The sequence below is a fragment of the Arachis ipaensis genome, chromosome B10, assembly GCF_059453495.1.
Source record: "Arachis ipaensis isolate K30076 ecotype BB chromosome B10, ASM5945349v1, whole genome shotgun sequence".
NCBI lineage: Eukaryota > Viridiplantae > Streptophyta > Magnoliopsida > Fabales > Fabaceae > Arachis > Arachis ipaensis.
In genome coordinates, this window is record NC_142435.1 from 21120520 (window position 1) to 21137914 (window position 17395).

A 17395-nucleotide genomic window follows, 5' to 3' on the forward strand; every position below is an offset into this window, starting at 1 on the left:
AGTGCGTTTGACTGCTTCCCAATCAAAACGCATAAACCTCATATCTTCTTCGGCCTTTTGGTAACCATCTGGTTCATCTGAGTTAGGCTGGAGTTGGAGGATATCTTCAATTGCCTCCTCAGTAACTAGAATCTGCTTCCCTCTGAGTTGTACTGCGTCCAGGGTCGTTTTAAAATAGTTACAGTAAAATTTTTTGACCCAAGATGCATTAACCTCAGTCAAGTTTCTCTCCAGAAAGAACTAGCCTCTCTGTTTTATCTGTTCGGTAGAGTACTGTTGTAGGTCAGCTGGGATTCTGAGGGTCTTTTCCAAGTATAGGTGCCTGTGAGTCCCAAAGACATCATACTTTAGTTCACAATAACGGTTTACGAACTTTATTGGATCAGTGGCAGGCACGAGTTGATCTGCTTTTTCTTGCGGAGTAAAGTTTTTCTCACGCCAGGAATCATCGTGTAGGATATCTAAAATAGTGGTAGATGATTCTCCTCTTTTTCTTTTGCCTGTGCCTGTTTTGGCTTTTCCTTTGCCTTTTGGGTCAGACATCCTAAAAAGCAGAGGTTCCAGGATACAGTTTATTAAACTAAAGTAGGAAAATAGGTAAGCAAATAGTATTTGAGCAATATAAGTATAGATGGGCAAAAGAGGAATAGAATAGTAATATAAGCATGAAGTGAGTTAGATAGATGTAGAATTTTGGACTGTATGCAAGCTGAAAGTCAAATAATTGAAATAAAAATCACAATCCAAGATCTATGATATGCGGATTGCTTGTTTATCAGGAACAACAATAATCGTGCCTTGAAATGGGTTGAAAGTAGTTAGTTGAAAACTAAGAGAGAAGTTAGAAAGTTAATGCAGTTAAGAGTTAAAAAGTGAAGTTAAAGTTAGTTGCACGGTATTGTAGTTCCTAGTGAACAAAAATTGCACGAACTTGAAGAACAATTAACTCACATTCAAGCAGAGAACGCAGGTTATTAATGATGAATCATATAAATAAAAGAAGTGCAAAATGAATAAAATCATCAATAATGCGATTTGACTAAGAAGGGAACCAGAAGGAGTAGGAATGCTAGCCCATCCTTCCATGAATTGGCTTGGGTGAAAACAATTAGTGCAGAGTTCAAAAGTACCAAAGCACATTTATAAATGGAAGTTGAGTGAAACAATTTTGCAGAAAAATCGGGCAGCATTCCGGCTATAAATTGGACGTTCCCAGAAAATCAAATATCCTAATAATGCAAATAGTATTACTTTTAAGCAAGATTAGTAGCTTATGTGAATCCCAGAACAGGTAAGACCAAAAATAGCAAGTATAGGCAATAAGCAAGTTTAGCCAATCCAAAACAGGAATAAGTGGTTTAGCTAATCCAAAACAGCAATAATTAGGTATATGTAATCAGCCTATCTTTAGCAAATTCAGAAAGCAAGCAAGAATATAGGATATGGAAGCAATGTATTCAGCTTACTGAATCAATGAGGATAAAGCAAATGTCAACAAGAATGCTAATATATGTGCAGTTATATAGGCATTTGCAACACTCAATTAAGATATAATGAAACAAAATAGTATCGAACAGGAATGGAACAGCAGTGAATAGCAACATCAACAGCACAACAATTTTAGAATTGTGAAACAGATAAAGCAAGCAGCAAGAACGGCGCAATTATCATACCTAAATCCACTAACCACATCCTAGCTACATAACCACCTAAAATCCACTACGAACATGCATCTCTAACTATCCTAATTTGAACAGAATTGAAAAATATGCAAACTAACTAACTGGAACAGGAAAGGAATCGGAGTGCAGTGGATCCTGGTGTGCGTAGTTAAAGAAATTGAACGAAGAGAGAGGGTGGTCGTGTGGTGGCGCTGGTGGGCGGCACGACGGCGCTGGGAGTCCGCGGTGGTCCGGGTTAAGTGATTTCAAATCCACGCGAATGCGTGGATCACGCGACAGCGTGGATGAGACAAAAAGTGCAGCGACGCAAAGGAGACATTTACGCGAACGCGTAATTGAGGGATAATGAAAATGACGCGTACACGTGAAGCACGCGTACGCGTCGACTAGAATTGTGCTAAACGCACAAATCCAGCGTCGTTTTGGTGCAACTCTCTATTTCAATAAAGGGGGCAAAAATTTTCACGCAACGCATATGCGTCGCCTACGCACACGCGTGGTGTGTGTAAGTGAAAATGATGCGTACCCGCTATTGACGCGCATGCATGGCCTAAATTGTGCCTAACGCATACCAGCCGCACGATTCCAGCCCAACTTTTTGGGAGTTGGATGGCGACGCCGATTTGGAATCGACGCCCACGCGTGGCCCATGCGCCCGCGTGGTATGGCATTTTTTTTTAATATGCAGAATGCAAAATGCGTATGCTGATGCGGATGTTATGAATGATACTAGAAAAAATAAAATAAAATAAAATAAAATGAAACAAAACAAAATAAAATCAAAATTAAGAAAGGAACGATCATACCACGGTGGGTTGTCTCCCACCTAGCACTTTTGGTTAAAGTCCTTAAGTTGGACATTTGTTGAGCTCTTTGTTATGGTGGCTTGTGCTTGAACTCATCCAGAAATCTCCACTAGCATTTGCAATTCCAATAGCCTCTGGGTCCCAAACTAGGCATGTAAAGCCTTCGAGCAAGTCAAAGCAGGTGTTCAGGCTCCAGGAGTATTGATTGTCAGGATAAATTCCAGGATCCCAAACCTTGCTTTTGTACCCATCTTCGCTTCTATCTTCATTATTCCAACCGGACGGTACACAACCTGAATTTTTACTGAGATTCTCAAACTTCTTTCGAAATCCATTCAATTGAGCTCTATACCAATCCTTGCACTTCCATTTAGAGGGTGGAACCTTGTTGAACCTTACCTGCCAACTATTATTACCGACCATCTCCCTCTTACTCTTAAAGCCACAAAGAGCTCTAAGCTGGCCATCGGTCTCAAGAAAACCATATTCAAGTGGAAAGGTGAAGATAAAGGCTAAGGATTTTACCCACTTGAAGTTTGTATCGGGTGGTAATGGCATTGGGAGAAGTGTTTCTAGTGGTCTTTCAAGCTCCATTTCCTTATACTCCTCTGTGAATAGTTTCACTTCCTTACAAACCTCTTCAACTGCAACCTCGTCTTGATTAAAGTCTTCAATTTCTTCCTCATCGCTCAAGTCATAAGTTGGAGGTTGGGAAAAGTTTACTTCCACATCATCTTCATATTCACTTGGGGAAGATTCTTCTAGCTTAAAGAGTTCCGTTTCGGATGTAGGTTCATCAATAGGAGAGCTTGACTCATGATCATCATTACCAAGGAAAATTGCTTCGTGATCTGTTCTGTCCAGTTCTTCATAAGGTACATGCTTTGGGGGTTGTGCACTATCCTCCTTAGCATTAGTTGCAAATTTCTTAGTGGGATTCTCTACAATTCTTGATTCCCATGGAGGTTCAGTGATGAGCGGATAATTTATACGCTTTTTGGCATTGTTTTTAGTATGTTTTTAGTAGGATCTAGTTACTTTTAGGGATGCTTTCCTTAGTTTTTATGTTAAATTCACATTTCTGGACTTTACTATGAGTTTGTGTGTTTTTCTGTGAATTCAGGTATTTTCTGGCTGAAATTGAGGGACTTGAGCAGAAATCAGATTCAGAGGTTGAAAAAGGACTACTGATGCTGTTGGATTCTGACCTCCCTGCACTCAAAGTGGATTTTCTGGAGCTACAGAACTCGAAATGGCGCGCTTCCAATTGCGTTGGAAAGTAGACATCCAGGACTTTCCAGCAATATATAATAGTCTATACTTTGGCCACGAATAGACGACGTAAACTGGCATTCAACGCCAGCCTTCTGTCCAAATCTGGCGTCCAGCGCCAGAAAAGGATCCAAAACCAGAGTTGAACGCCCAAACTGGCACAGAAACTAGCGTTCAACTCCACAAATGACCTCTGCACGTGCTACACTTAAGCTCAGCCCAAACACACACCAAGTGGGCCCCGGAAGTGGATTTATGCATCAATTACTTACTCATGTAAACCCTAGTGACTAGTTTATTATAAATAGGACCTTTTACTATTGTATTAGGCATCTTTTGATCATCTTAGGATCTTAGGATCATCTTTGAACGCATTGTTCTTAGATCAAGGGGGCTGGCCATCTCGGCCATGCCTGGACCTTCACTTATGTATTTTTAACGGTAGAGTTTCTACACTCCATAGATTAAGGTATGGAGCTCTGCTGTTCCTCAAATATTAATGCAAAGTACTACTGTTTTCTATTCAATTCTTCTTATTTCTCTTCTAAGATATCCATTCGCACCTAAGTACGTGATGAAGGTGATGATTATGTGTGACGCTCATCACCATCTCCCCTATGAACGCGTGCCTGACAAACACTTCCGTTCTACATGAATTAAGCTAGAATGAGTATCTCTTAGATCTCCTAACCAGAATCTTCGTGGCGTAAGCTAGAATGATGGCGGCATTCAAGAGAATCCGGAAGGTCTAAACCTTGTCTGTGGTATTTCGGGTAGGATTCAATGATTGAATGACTGTGACGAGCTTCAAACTCGCGAGTGTTGGGCGTTAGTGACAGACGCAAAAGGAGGGTGAATCCTATTCCAGCATGATCGAGAACCGACAGATGAATAGCCGTGCCGTGACAGGGTGCGTGAGCATATGATTCACTGAGAGGAGGGGATGTAGCCACTGACAACGGTGATGCCCTTGCATACAGCCAGCCATGGAAAGGAGTAAGACTGATTGGATGAAGATAGCAGGAAAGCAGAGGTTCAGAGGAACGAAAAGCATCTCCATTCGCTTATCTGAAATCCCTGCCAATGAATCTACATAAGTATCTCTATCCCTTTTATTGTTTATTTTAATCTAATAAAGTATCATGTTTAAATCCGTCTGACTGAGATTTGCAAGGTGACCATAGCTTGCTTCATACCAACAATCTCCGTGGGATTCGACCCTTACTCACGTAAGGTATTACTTGGACGACCCAGTGCACTTGCTGGTTAGTTGTATCGAAGTTGTGACAATTATGAATTAAGATCAAAGCACCAAGCTTTGGAGCCATTACCAGGGATTGTTCGAGCCTGGACATCACAATTTCGTGCACCAAGTTTTTGGCGCCGTTGCCGGGGATTGTTCGAGTTTGGACAACTGACGGCTCATCTTGTTGCTCAGATTAGGTAATTTTCTTTTTGTTTTATTTTCAAAAATTTTTCAAAAAAACTTCTAAAATTTTCTCATCTGTTTTCGAAAAAAATAAAAATGTTTTCAAAAATAAATTATTCTATGGCTTCAAAATTTTTAAGAATGAATTCTAGTGTTTCATGAAATATGTTGAATCATATCTGGCTGTAAAGCCATACCCAAACTACTTTGGGATTGGTATTCAACTAATCACTCCAGCCCATGTAATTATATGTTGCAGCCTGGCTGGCTGTAAAGCCATGTCTAAATTCATTTGGACTGAGGCAGCAATTAGTTATCAAGAGCAAGCTAGTTGGAGCTAATCCACCTGCTACTGTTCCTGATCTACCTGCTGAAGCTTGGCTGGCCATTGGCCATGTCTAGTGTTTTGGACTGGAGCTTTCTTTGAAAGCTTGGCTGGCTAGTGAGCCATGTCTAATTCCTGGACTGAAACTTTAGACTAACATGGCAAGATTCCTGGAATTCATATTAAAAATTTTGGAATGCTTATTTTTTCTTTTTTATATAATTTTCGAAAAATATAAAATAAAAATCCAAAAAAAAAAATTTAGAAAATCATAAAAATCAAAAAATATTTTTTTTCTTGTGTGAGTCTTGAGTCACATTATAAGTTTGGTGTCACTTGCATAAGCATCTTGCATTTTTTTCGAAAATATCATGCATTCATAGTGTTCTTCATGATCTTCAAGTTGTTCTTGGTAAGTCTTCTTGTTTGATCTTGATGATTTTTTGTTTTGTGTCTTTTCATGTTTATCATATGCATTTTTGAATTCTTAGTGCCTAAGCATTAAAGAATTCTAAGTTTGGTGTCTTGCATGTTTTCTTTGCATTAAAAATTTTTCAAAAATATGTTCTTGATGTTCATCATGACATTCATAGTGTTCTTGGTGTTCATCTTGACATTCATAGCATCCTTGCATGCATTCATTGTTTTGATCTAAAAATTTCATGCATTGCATAATTTTCATGTTTTTCATAAAAATTTCAAAAATAAAAAATATATCTTTCCTTTTTTCTCTCCTCAAATTCGAAAATTTGGATTGACTTTTTCAAAAATTTTTAAAATCAAATTGTTTCTCATGAGTCAAATCAAATTTTCAATTTGAAAATCTTATCTTCTTCAAAATCTTTTTCAAAAACCAAATCTTTTTCAAAATTATTAGTTGTTTTCGAAAATTCCAAAAATATTTTTCAAAAATCTTTTTCTTATTTTTGTATTAAATTTTTGAAAATAACTAATCAATTAATGTTTTGATTCAAAAATTTGAAGTTTGTTACTTGCTTGTTAAGAAAGATTCAAACTTTAAGTTCTAGAATCATATCTTGTGATTTCTTATGAATCAAGTCATTAATTGTGATTTTAAAAATCAAATCTTTTTCAAAAACTAATCTCTATCATATCTTTTCAAAAATATCTTCTTATCTTATCTTTTTCAAAAATATCTTTTCAAAATATCTTTTCTAACTTCCTAACTTCTTATCTTTTCAAAATTTGTTTCAACTAACTAACTAACTTTTTGTTTGTTTCTTAACTCTTTCAAAACTACCTAACTAACTCTCTCTCTCTAATTTTCGAAAATATCTTCCCTCTTTTTCAAAAATTTCTTCTTTTATTAACTAATTATTTTTATTTTTAAATTTTAAAAATTTTTCGAAAATTTCTAACAATTTTCAAAAACCATTTTTCAAAAATCACTAACTCTTTTTCAAAATAATTTTTGAAAATTATCCCTCCCCCATCCTATTCTATTTATTCATTCATATCCTAACATCTCATCTCACATCTCTTCCATTCTCACAGTTGTGTTTCTTCCTTTATATTACATTCTTTGTCTCCCCCTTCTCTTCCACTCACAAAGGGATCCCTATACTGTGGTATAAAGGATCTCTATTATTATTATCATTTTTCTGGCCATTCTTCCTTGTCATATGAGCAGGAGCAAGGATAAGAACATTCTTGTGGAAGCAGATCCAGAACCTGAAAGGACTCTGAAGAGAAAATTAAGAGAAGCTAAAATACAACAATCCAGAGATAACCTTTCAGAAATTTTCGAACAGGCAGAGGAGATGGCAGCCGAAAATAATAATAATGTAAGGAAGATGCTTGGTGACTTCACTGCACCTAATTCCAATTTACATGGAAGAAGCATCTCCATTCCTGCCATTGGAGCAAACAACTTTGAGCTGAAACCTCAATTAGTTTCTCTGATGCAGCAGAACTGCAAGTTTCATGGACTTCCATCTGAAGATCCTTTTCAGTTCTTAACTGAATTCTTGCAGATATGTGATACTGTTAAGACTAATGGAGTAGATCCTAAAGTCTACAGGCTCATGCTTTTCCCTTTTGCTGTAAGAGACAGAGCTAGATTATGGTTGGATTCTCAACCTAAAGACAGCCTGAACTCTTGGGATAAGCTGGTCACGGCTTTCTTAGCCAAGTACTTTCCTCCTCAAAAGCTGAGCAGGCTTAGAGCTGATGTTCAAACCTTCAGACAGAAAGAAGGTGAATCTCTCTATGAAGCTTGGGAAAGATACAAACAGTTGACCAAAAAGTGTCCTTCTGACATGCTTTCAGAATGGACCATCCTGGATATATTCTATGATGGTTTATCTGAGCTATCAAAGATGTCACTGGACACTTCTGTAGGTGGATCCATTCACCTAAAGAAAACGCCTGCAGAAGCTCAAGAACTCATTGACATGGTTGCTAATAACCAGTTCATGTACACCTCTGAAAGGAATCCTGTGAGTAATGGGACGCCTATGAAGAGGGGAGTTCTTGAAGTTGATACTCTGAATGCCATATTGGCTCAGAATAAAATATTGACTCAGCAAGTCAATATGATCTCTCAGAGTCTGAATGGAATGCAAGCTGCATCCAATAGTACTCAAGAGGCATCTTCTGAAGAAGAAGCCTATGATCCTGAGAACCCTGCAATAGCAGAGGTAAATTACTTAGGTGAACCTTATGGAAACACCTATAACTCAACATGGAGAAATCATCCAAATTTCTCATGGAAGGATCAAAAGCCCCAACAAGGCTTTAATAATGGTGGAAGAAACAGGTTTAGCAATAGCAAGCCTTTTCCATCATCAACTCAGCAACAGACAGAGAACTCTGAACAAAATGCTTCTAATTTAGCAAATCTAGTCTCTGATCTATCTAAGGCCACTGTAAGTTTCATGAATGAAACAAGGTCTTCCATTAGAAATCTGGAAGCACAAGTGGGCCAGCTGAGTAAAAGGATCACTGAAATCCCTCCTAGTACTCTCCCAAGCAATACAGAAGAGAACCCAAAAGGAGAGTGCAAGGCCATTGACATAAGCGCCATGGCCGAACCTGTGAGGAGAGGAGAGGACGTGAATCCCAAGGAGGAAGACCTCCTGGGACGTCCAGTGATCAATAAGGAGCTTCCCTCTGGGGAACCAAAGGACTCTGAGGCTCATCTAGAGACCATAGAGCTTCCATTGAACCTCCTTATGCCCTTCATGAGCTCTGATGAGTATTCCTCTTCTGAAGAGAATGAGGATGTCACTGAAGAGCAAACTGCCAAGTTTCTTGGTGCAATCATGAAGCTGAATGCCAAATTGTTTGGCATTGATGCTTGGGAAGTTGAACCTCCCTTGTTCATCAATGAACTAAGTGATCTGGATCAACTGACATTGCCTCAGAAGAGACAGGATCCTGGAAAGTTCATAATACCCTGTACCATAGGCACCATGATCTTTAAGGCTCTGTGTGACCTTGGTTCAGGAATAAACCTCATGCCCCTCTCTGTAATAGAGAAACTGGGAATCTATGGGGTGCAAGCTGCTAAAATCTCACTAGAGATGGCAGACAGCTCAAGAAGACAGGCTTATGGACAAGTAGAAGATATATTAGTAAAGGTTGAGGGCCTTTACATACCTACTGATTTCATAGTCCTGGATACTGGAAAGGAAGAGGATGAATCCATCATCCTAGGAAGACCTTTCCTGGCCACAGCAAGAGCTGTGATTGATGTTGACAGAGGTGAAATAGTCCTTCAATGGAATGAGAACTCCCTTGTATTCAAAACTCAAGGATCTCCCTCTGCAACCATGGAGAGGAAGCAGGAAAAGCTTCTCTCCAAGCAGAGTCAACCAGAGCCCCCACAGTCAACTTCTAAGTTTGGTGTTGGGAGGCCACAACCAAACTCTAAGTTTGGTGTTGAACTCCCATATCCAAACTCTAAGTTTAGTGTTGGAGAGTCTCAACAAAGCTCTGCACATCTGTGAGGCTCCATGAGAGCCCACTGTCAAGCTATTGACATTAAAGAAGCGCTTGTTGGGAGGCAACCCAATGTTTATCTAATTCTTATTTTTATTGTTTTTCATGTTTCTTAGGTTCATGATCATGTGGAGTCACAAAATAAATATAAAAATTGAAAACGGAATCAAAAACAGCAGAGGAAAAATTACACCCTGGAGGAGCATCTGTCTGGCGTTCAGCGCCAGAACAGAGCATGGTTCTGGCGCTGAACGCCCAAAATGGGCAGCTTCTGGGCGCTGAACGCCAGAACAGGCATGGTTCTGGCGTTCAACGCCAGAAATGGCACACAGATGGGCGTTGAACGCCCAAAATGGCCACCAACCTGGCGCTGAACGCCCAGAGTTGGATACAAAGGCATTTTTACATGCCTAATGGGTGCAGGGATGTAAATCCTTGAACACCTCAGGATCTGTGGACCCCACAGGATCCACTCAGGATCTGTGGACCCCACAGGATCCCCACCTACCTCCACTCACTTCTTCTCACCACTCTCTTTCACACAACCCCATAAACACTCTTCCCTAAAAACCCCTCACCAATCACATCAATCTCTCTTCCCCACTAAACCTTCACCACTCACATCCACCCAAACCCACCCATATGGCCGACACCTCCCCCCCTTCCCTTCCCTATATAAAGCCCCCCATTCTTCATCAAATTCACACAACACAACCCCTCTATACCCTTCTTGGCCGAACCACATCACCCTCTCCCTCTCCTCCATTTCTTCTTCTTCTTCATCTATCCTTTTGTTTATTGCTCGAGGGCGAGCAATATTCTAAGTTTGGTGTGGTAAAAGCATAGCTTTTTGTTTTTCCATTACCATTGATGGCACCCAAGACCGGAGAATCCTCTAGAAGAGGGAAAGGGAAGACAAAAGCTTCCACATCCGAGTCATGGGAGATGGAAAGGTTCATCTCCAAAGCCCATCAAGACCACTTCTATGATGTTGTGGCCAAGAAAAAGGTGATCCCTGAGGTCCCTTTTAAACTCAAAAGAAATGAGTATCTGGAGATCCGACATGAAATTCAAAGAAGAGGTTGGGAAGTTCTAACAAATCCCATCCATCAAGTCGGCATCTTAATGGTTCAAGAGTTCTATGCCAATGCATGGATCACCAAGAACCATGATCAAAGTAAGAACCCGGATCCAAAGAACTATGTTACAATGGTTCGGGGGAAATACTTAGATTTTAGTCCGGAGAATGTGAGGTTGGCGTTCAACTTGCCATACATGGAAGAGAACGCACGCCCCTACACAAGGAGAGTCAACTTTGATCAAAGGTTGGACCAAGTCCTTATGGACATATGTGTAGAAGGAGCTCAATGGAAGATTAACTCCAAAGGCAAGCCGGTTCAACTAAGAAGATTGGACCTCAAGCCTATAGCTAGAGGATGGTTGGAGTTTATTCAATGCTCAATCATTCCCACTAGCAACCGGTCTGAAGTTACTATAGACCGGGCCATCATGATCCATAGCATCATGATTGGAGAAGAGGTGGAAGTTCATGAGATTATACCTCAAGAACTCTACAAGGTGGCTGACAAGTCTTCCACTATGGCAAGGTTAGCCTTTCCTCACCTCATTTGCCACCTATGCAATTCAGTTGGGATTGACATAGAGGGAGATATCCTCATCAAAGAGGACAAGCCCATCACTAAGAAAAAGATGGAGCAAGCAAGAGAGCCCAGTCATGGAGCTCAAGAGGCGCAAGAAGCTCATCACCATGAGATTCCGGAAATGCCTCAAATGCACTTTCCTCCACAAAACTATTGGGAGCACATCAACACCTCCCTAGAAGAATTGAGTTCCAATATGGGACAACTAAGGGTGGAACATCAAGAGCACTCCATCATGCTTCATGAAATAAGAGAAGATCAAAAAGCAATGAGGGAGGAGCAACAAAGACAAGGAAGAGACATAGAAGAGCTCAAGGACATCATTGGTTCCTCAAGAAGGAAACGCCACCATCACTAAGGTGGATTCATTCCTTGTTCTTCTTTCTTCTGTTTTTCGTTTTCTATGTTATGTGCTTATCTATGTTTGTGTCTTCACTACATGATCATTAGTAGTTAGTAACTTTGTCTTAAAGATATGAATGTCCTATGAATCCATCACCTCTCTTAAATGAAAAAATGTTTTAATTCAAAAGAACAAGAAGTACATGAGTTTCGAATTTATCCTTGAACTTAGTTTAATTATATTGATGTGGTGACAATGCTTCTTGTTTTCTGAATGTATGCTTGAACAGTGCATATGTCTTTTGAAGTTGTTGTTTAAGAATGTTAAATATGTTGGCTCTTGAAAGAATGATGACTAGGAGACATGTTATTTGATAATTTGAAAAATCATAAAAATGATTCTTGAAGCAAGAAAAAGCAGCAAAGAACAAAGCTTGCAGAAAAAAAAAAGAAGAAAAAAGAAAAAAATAGGCGAAAAAAAAAATAAAAAATAAAAAGAAAAAGAAAAAGCAAGCAGAAAAAGCCAAAAGCTCTTAAAACCAAGAGGCAAGAGCAAAAAGCCAATAACCCTTAAAACCAAAAGGCAAGGGCAAATAAAAAGGATCCCAAGGCTTTGAGCATCAGTGGATAGGAAGGCCTAAAGGAATAAAATCCTGGTCTAAGCGGCTAAACCAAGCTGTCCCTAACCATGTGCTTGTGGCGTGTAGGTGTCAAGTGAAAACTTGAGACTGAGCGGTTAAAGTCAAGGTCCAAAGCAACAAAAGAGTGTGCTTAAGAACCCTGGACACCTCTAATTGGGGACTCTAGCAAAGCTGAGTCACAATCTGAAAAGGTTCACCCAATTATGTGTCTGTGGCATTTATGTATCCGGTGGTAATACTGGAAAACAAAGTGCTTAGGGCCACGGGCAAGACTCATAAAATAGCTGTGTTCAAGAATCATCATACTGAACTAGGAGAATCAATAACACTATCTGAAATCTGAAGTTCCTAAAGATGCCAATCATTCTAAACTTCAATAGATAAAGTGAGATGCCAAAACTATTCAAGAGGCAAAAAGCTATAAGTCCCGCTCATATGATTGAAGCTATGTTTCATTGATAGTTTGGAATTTATAGTATATTCTCTTCTTTTTATCCTATTTGATTTTCAGTTGCTTGGGGACAAGCAACAATTTAAGTTTGGTGTTGTGATGAGCGGATAATTTATACGCTTTTTGGCATTGTTTTTAGTATGTTTTTAGTAGGATCTAGTTACTTTTAGGGATGTTTTCCTTAGTTTTTATGTTAAATTCACATTTCTGGACTTTACTATGAGTTTGTGTGTTTTTCTGTGAATTCAGGTATTTTCTGGCTGAAATTGAGGGACTTGAGCAGAAATCAGATTCAGAGGTTGAAAAAGGACTGCTGATGCTGTTGGATTCTGACCTCCCTGCACTCAAAGTGGATTTTCTGGAGCTACAGAACTCGAAATGGCGCGCTTCCAATTGCGTTGGAAAGTAGACATCCAGGGCTTTCCAGCAATATATAATAGTCCATACTTTGGCCACGAATAGATGACGTAAACTGGCGTTCAACGCCAGCCTTCTGTCCAAATCTGGCGTCCAGCGCCAGAAAAGGATCCAAAACCAGAGTTGAACGCCCAAACTGGCACAGAAACTGGCGTTCAACTCCACAAATGACCTCTGCACGTGCTACACTTAAGCTCAGCCCAAACACACACCAAGTGGGCCCCGGAAGTGGATTTATGCATCAATTACTTACTCATGTAAACCCTAGTGACTAGTTTATTATAAATAGGACCTTTTACTATTGTATTAGGCATCTTTTGATCATCTTAGGATCTTAGGATCATCTTTGAACGCATTGTTCTTAGATCAAGGGGGCTGGCCATCTCGGCCATGCCTGGACCTTCACTTATGTATTTTTAACGGTAGAGTTTCTACACTCCATAGATTAAGGTATGGAGCTCTGCTGTTCCTCAAATATTAATGCAAAGTACTACTGTTTTCTATTCAATTCTTCTTATTTCTCTTCTAAGATATCCATTCGCACCTAAGTACGTGATGAAGGTGATGATTATGTGTGACGCTCATCACCATCTCCCCTATGAACGCGTGCCTGACAAACACTTCCGTTCTACATGAATTAAGCTAGAATGAGTATCTCTTAGATCTCCTAACCAGAATCTTCGTGGCGTAAGCTAGAATGATGGCGGCATTCAAGAGAATCCGGAAGGTCTAAACCTTGTCTGTGGTATTTCGAGTAGGATTCAATGATTGAATGACTGTGACGAGCTTCAAACTCGCGAGTGTTGGGCGTTAGTGACAGACGCAAAAGGAGGGTGAATCCTATTCCAGCATGATCGAGAACCGACAGATGAATAGTCGTGCCGTGACAGGGTGCGTGAGCATATGATTCGCTGAGAGGAGGGGATGTAACCACTGACAACGGTGATGCCCTTGCATACAGCCAGCCATGGAAAGGAGTAAGACTGATTGGATGAAGATAGCAGGAAAGCAGAGGTTCAGAGGAACGAAAAGCATCTCCATTCGCTTATCTGAAATCCCTGCCAATGAATCTACATAAGTATCTCTATCCCTTTTATTGTTTATTTTAATCTAATAAAGTATCATGTTTAAATCCGCCTGACTGAGATTTGCAAGGTGACCATAGCTTGCTTCATACCAACAATCTCCGTGGGATTCGACCCTTACTCACGTAAGGTATTACTTGGACGACCCAGTGCACTTGCTGGTTAGTTGTATCGAAGTTGTGACAATTATGAATTAAGATCAAAGCACCAAGCTTTGGAGCCATTACCAGGGATTGTTCGAGCCTGGACATCACAATTTCGTGCACCATTCAGCGTCTCCTAAGTCTTCAACCAATTCATCTTCTTCGATAATTCCAGCTTCCTCTACTTGTTCCAGTACAGAGTCAAGCTCCTTACTGTTCACCGGAGCTTCTAGTGTCTTCTTCGTACTGGGGGCTAATCGATTTATTGCTTGCTCCAATTGATGAAGGGTTACATGAAATTTATCCACGGTTTCTTTAAGACAATCCTGTGATTCTTGGGTCGACGGATATGGACATGGTGCATATGGAAGTGGTGGTTCTTGGGAGTAATTGGATTGGAATTGAGGTGGATAAGGGTTAGGGTCATATGGAGGTGAATGGTTGTGATTGGCTTGTGAGTATGGTGGTTCAAATCTATGTTGAGGAGGTGGTTTATTGGCATATGATGGGGCTTGTTGGTAACTACAAGGGGTCCACCATATCTATCATCTTGGTATGCACCTCGGAATTGCTCTTGACCATAGTAATTTGATGGAGGTGGTTTGTCACGAAAAGGTCCACCATAACTATTGTCTTGGCATGCATTGTTGAATGGTCGTTGTCTAAGGTATCTTGGAAGGTGTTGTTGCCGAAAGGGTTGATCAGATCCTCGTGGCTCTTTCCATCTGTGATTGTTTTGACCTTGATGCATGTTTCCATTATAGCTTCCATTCCTTACAACAACATTAGAACCAAACTCAAAGCGACGGGGGTGAGAACTCATAGTAGCTAATAAGAATTAAAAACAAAAACAAAAACAAATAAACAGGTGAAAGAAAATATTTACAATAACCAATAGTAAAGCACACAATTGGAACTCCCCGGCAACGGCGCCATTTTGACGAACGGACTTTTGCTAGTAAAGAAATCCATAAATAATATCTCGTTGCAAGTATAGTTTCTAACTAACAATAATCCTTTCTACAAAAGTTTTGGTTGTCACCTAAGCAAACCCAATAAAATTTATAACCGAAGTATTTAAACCTCGGGTCGTCTCTCAAGGAATTGCAGGGAAGTATGATTTATTATGGGTTATGGAAAAAGGTATATTTTTTGGTTTTTGAAATAGGGAACAGGAAAATAAATTGGCAGGAAATTAAATTAATAACTAGAAAAACTCTTGGAAAGATATAAGAACTGGAAATCCCATCCTAGTTATCCTTATCAGGTGTGATGAGAATTATTTATTGCTCCCACTTAATTAACCCTTACTAAATAAAGAAAAGTCAAGTGGACTAATAAACTTGATTCCTCAAGTCCTAGTCAACTCCTATGGAAAGACTAGTTTTAGAGGGATCCAAATCAATTAGCAATTTCTAATTTTCAATCAACAGCTGTGTTTGACAACTCAAGTGTCATCCATTACTCAACCAAATCCAAAAGGAAAAAAAATCTATTCGAATAAAAATGCCTTGACCAGGAGAAGATTAATTGGAAGCATCAACAGCATAAATTAAAGAAAGCAATCATAAATTTGAAATACCTCAATTTATATTAAATAGGAAATAAAATTAAATATAGGAATCCAAGAACCAAATTGGCAAAATAAACAAACTAAAGTAATAGAATAATTAAAAGTAGAAGAGAAACTAAAGTAAAGGAACATTGAACCTGGGATGAAGAAATAACCATAAACCAAGAGAAATCCTAATTCTAAAACCTAAGAGAGAGGAGAGAGCCTCTCTTTCTCTAGAAAACTACATCTAAAACCTACAATTGTGAATAATGAATGTTCTCTCTTTTGATTCTCCCATTCTCCAGCCTCTATTCTGTGTTTCTGAGCTTGGATTTGGGCCAAAAAAGGGCCCAGAAATTGGTGGGGGCAACTTCTGCAATTTTCTGCACGTGGCATCCGTCACGCGTGCGCGTCGTCCATGCGTGCGCATCTCTGCCATTTTCTTCAAAACTTCATTTTGTGCGTTTCTTCCATTTTTGCATGTTTCCTTTCTGTTCTCTAAGCCATTCCTGCCCTATGAAGCCTGAAAATACTTAACACACAGATCACGACATCGAATGGTTATAAAGGATAATTAAAATTAATATTTTTAAGGCATAGGAGACATGTTTTCACATATATCACAAAATAAGGAAGGAATTTGTAAAACCATGCAAATCTTATGAATAAGTGGGTGAAGAATTGATAAAAACACTCAATTGAGCACAAGATAAATCATAAAATAGTGGTTTATCACACGCATAGGTGAATTTTTTTTCATGTGGAAGGATCATGGGTGCGTGCACACACAGGTCCATGCACATGCACAAGAGCGAAAAGGAGAGGGGTTCAGGCGCACAAGCTGTGCCAACGCTCCCAACAGAGGGAGTGTATGGACATGTGCATGCGCACAAGCCGGTGCGTATGCATAAGGTGCACAGAAGGAAGGTCGCGTCTGTAGCCACAGGGGCGTGCGCGCGCACAGGTCGCAAAACACAGGGGAATGCACACGCACAAGGTTTGCAAGCGCTCCCAACAGAGGGCAAAAAAGCTAGTGTGCGTAGGCACAGCTCAGTGCGTACGCACAGAAGGTGAATTTTTGTATTTGTGTGCGTGCGCACAAGTGTGTGCGCACGCACATGTCCTGTTTTGCAAAAAAATTTTCTTCAAAATTCTAAGGTATTAAACCTTAGCTCAACAAAATTCAACCCCAAAGCATTCAAAACATCAAAAAATCATGATCCATATGAAAACTAACATATCTAAACTCAAAATTAAGCTAATCCTAAGCTAGCTAAAAGAAGCAAAAGGCAATGAAACAAGACTATAAACAAAGAGAAAGGGTAAGAAAGATGTTATCATGGTGGGGTGTCTCCCACCTAACACTTCTATTTAGAGTCCTTATGCACATATGTACATATTAACATATTCACCTATTAACATATTCACATATGCACATATTAACATATTCAAAAACAAACTATTCCATATGCACATATTAACATATGCACATATTAACATATGCACATATTAACATATTCACATATTAACATATTTATAATCAACCAAAATAAGCTATTCACAATATTTACATATGCACAATAGCCAGTAACAACACCATTGCAACTCCTCGGCAACGACGCC

At 39.5% G+C, this 17395-nt stretch overlaps 1 non-coding gene across 1 annotated transcript; it reads right to left on the reverse strand.

Annotated features, from left to right (window-relative positions):
- Nucleotides 1-7691: 7691 nt before the first annotated feature.
- Nucleotides 7692-7799, reverse strand: LOC148579367 (small nucleolar RNA R71). The gene has a single exon (XR_015898326.1). It is a non-coding gene; the product is annotated as a small nucleolar RNA R71 (small nucleolar RNA).
- Nucleotides 7800-17395: the final 9596 nt, after the last annotated feature.